The following is a 3,779-nucleotide window of genomic DNA, read 5'->3' as shown; positions in this document are numbered from 1 at the left end:
AACCTGAAATGAGGTAATAGTAGCCCATAAGCCCTCTTTTAAACCTTAAAGGGCAAGTACATCTGGTTATGCTCCCCTCTTCTTTTGCTTTGCGAAACACTCTCCCAAGTGTCTTTTTCCCCTCCTTACATTTCCATTCTTTGGCCATACCTCATCTGTCCTGTATTCTCCATTACCCAAGGAATCCTTAAGAAGCATTTTCATGGCATTTTTCATTTTCCTACTGGAGTGTTTTCTTTGCTACCGGTACTTTTTGCATCATCCTTCCACTGCTTTCTTTCTGAGTGATTTGCATTTTCACAAGATGTGCCAGTTGTGCCACCTTTTCCAAACTCAGCTCAAAACATTAACTGTGAGATTTCTGTAAATTCCTTGTTTAAAATCCCAAATCATCTCTTCCGAGTTCATCCTTACTGATATAGAAGATATATAAAATGATATTTTATAGATATATAAAATGATATTGCATTTCTATTTGGAATAAAATGCTCATCAAACATTTTAAGGACAATGTCACAGTTATCTTCTCCTTCCTCAGCAAAGACAAATGATTTATAAGTATTTTTAACTTCAGTTCCCATTGCATAAATTAGTGTACTGACATTAATGTATGCTGACATGTACTTCACTGCTGTCTGTGTTTAGCTTCATTGCCATTCGCAATGTGGTGAACCACTCCTTCCACTCTTGCCATTTGAACAGACTGATTATCAGGCTGGAAATCTGGTTGGTTGAAGTTCCCACATATTTATAGTTTTCAGAGTAGCAGCCGTGTCAGTCTGTATTCACAAAAAGAAAAGGAGTACTTGTGGCACCTTAGAGAGTAACAAATTTATTTGAGCATAAGCTTTCGTGAGCTACAGCTCACTTCATCGGATGCATTCAGTCAATGCACCTGATGAAGTGAGCTGTAGTTCACAAAAGCTTATGCTCAAATAAATTTGTTAGTCTCTAAGGTGCCACAAGCACTCCTTTTCTTTTCACATATTTATACTGGTTTAATCTGAACTAATTTCTGACACTATGTCAGGTAACAATATAAAGAACCACAGAAAGGGGTTTTTTTTTGTTTAATATGTGTAACCCTTGCACCAGGAACCTGTGGCAGCACCCAGGGCAGGGTTCAATGTGTTACAGGGTCATTCTTGAAAAATAAATAAAACTATGGCTCAAGCTCTCATCCGGAGATGTAATCTTATTTCTGGCTCTGTTGAATAAAAATAAAACTTCCCTGGTCACCTTTGCACGTTTCCCATCCCTCCTGCCCTGACTCATAAGCTCTGAGGAGTCTTTTGAGACTAAGGAGCACAGAAATCACACAGTTAACAGAAACATGCACCATCTGTGTTATTTTCATCATCATATTCATATAAGAAATTGCACATCCCCAATTAATACATCAAGAGTTTGTTCAACCTCCCAGTCCCAGATTATATATATCAAGTTTATGGAGGTCCAAAACCCTGTCTCACCAGAGACCCCACGCAATGAAAACTCCATTCACAAGTTGAGTCAGTTCCAGTGGTAGCTAAGAGGCAGCCAGGAGTGGTTTCTTTGCCATTCTGCTCCAATGTTCAGTTCAATGATTTCACCCAGGGTATATCCTGCACAATTTCTTCACCTCATCATGAGTACACTATTGATAATAACGTATTATCATAATCATGCATCAAAACAAACGAATTCCAATGAAAACAACAAAACTTAGTACATGGAATTATGGGTATACCACATTATAATTAATGAAAGTGAAGCTGATCAGAACTGACTTTTCCATTTCTCCTCAACAAAGGATTCAAAGAGCTCCATTCCTATAGGTCTAGCCATGATGCTAGTCATGGGGCTTACATATGGAACAAGGGACTTCACGAGGAAAAGGAAAACTATTATCCCCATCCCTAGATCTAAAGTGTGTCTCTCAAGTAATAGCTATTTACCTATACCTTAAAAAATACAGATCAACCAAGCTTGTTTGTAGTATTAAGGTAATTCCAAAGGATAGAAATCAAAATAATTCCTGTGTACATTAGCTTTCTGTACATAACTGATATTCTGTATATCCTGACTTGGCATGGTTTTGACAAGCTAATTTCTTTGTTCTCATATTATTGTGCAACAATATAGTTTTGGTGTCTAACAATAATTGCCACAGAGCATTTCAGAGGCCCCTCCCAGTATCCACAATACTGTTCTTAATTGTGTACTTTTTAAAGCTAGTCAGGTGGATTGGGCGGCATCGTCCCTTAAAAAGAAGCAAGAATAGATCTCTTCTTGTGGCAACTGTGGTTCTTGGTTAGGAAGAGAAAAGGGGGGAAGGGTTCATAGACTGTCAGATAAAAGTACAAAGTGCTTTTAATGTTACCATGTCATAAAGTACAGGGGCACAGCAATTAAAACTATGAATGAACAAACATTTTCTCATCAAAACCCTGCTACTACTAATAACTAGCTCTTATGTAGCACTTTTCATCAGTAGACCTCAAAGCGCTTTACAAAGAAGGTAAGTATCAGTATCTTCATTTTAAATGTGGGAAAACCGAAGCACAGGGAGGTGATGTGACCTTGCCCAATATCACCCAGCAGGCCATTGGTGGAGCTGGGAACAGTCCCAGTCCAATGCTCTATCCACATGGTCACACTTAGAGTAACTCTAGTTGCTTAATACCAAGAGCTAAGGCAGGCGAGGTATTTCAGTTTGGATACACTAGATTTTGTGATTAAAAACAAGATGAAATTATTTAGTGTTTTTTCTTTTTACCATCCTCCCTTTGAAAGCCTTGTACAAGACTTCAGAAGGAGGGACACAAGTATCCGAAGCGCAGTCATCTCTGGATGTATTGTATGTGTGTATCTTTCACATTATCAGTCAGAAATTGGAACTGGGATCCTTTTGGTTTATAGGCTGTAACTCAGCTAACTAAGGTAAACGGTAGCAAAAATGTTGGTCTCCCTCTGATTAAGTAAATATGCACTGTCCTAAGATGTAGATGAGATTCTTCATCACAAAATGGGTGGCTTCTTGCCACAGCTGTGTGTCTCATTCCTGTGACTCTAGACAATCTTTCTTGTTCTGCACTCTCTCAGATTGTCAATGCCTCTCAAGCACACGACCAATCCCTGTGATGTTCCAGGCCTCACCTCACAGAATATCATGTCAGTGAAGTCTCCCCAGATCCTCCAGGACTAACTGCTACCATGGCTTTTTACCAGGCATAGGCTTGCCTTGTAACATTAAAGGCCTCACTCTCAGTATCTTTTCATACCAAATGTGTCTTTTGCACAATACACAACAAAAATAAGATGAAGAAACTACATGGGCACAGTTTGGTCCCAAATAACCATTTTTACTAAATACACACCACATACAAGATCTAGCTATATAAATGCTGCTGCTCTGGTTGTTTTTGACAACTTCTAAAATGTAGTATCCAGCGAGCACAATTCAAAACTATTTAAAACTATTCCTATTCACTACAGCAAGATTCCTAGTCTAATTGTACCAGGTGCTTTTAATTTACTTCCCTTCTGGATTTAATTTACCCCATACTGGATTCAGTTCCTTATTTTATTGAGATAGCTCCTAGAGTAGCTCTTTACATTAACTGTGGTAGTATGTAACCTATCACTTGATCATAGTTTTGTGGGCACCAAATTATATATGATTTTTAATCTGGGTTCCTCTGCATTTTTCCCCTTGGCTATCTCTGGCTTCCTGATCGTTCATCTCCTTTCTTAATGGGGTTTATAGATTCATAGATTTCAAAGTCAGAAGGCACCAC

This window comes from Eretmochelys imbricata, chromosome 2, assembly GCF_965152235.1.
Source record: "Eretmochelys imbricata isolate rEreImb1 chromosome 2, rEreImb1.hap1, whole genome shotgun sequence".
Taxonomy (NCBI): domain Eukaryota; kingdom Metazoa; phylum Chordata; order Testudines; family Cheloniidae; genus Eretmochelys; species Eretmochelys imbricata.
The sequence above is the reverse complement of the archived record's forward strand: the minus strand, read 5'-3'. Positions refer to the sequence as shown.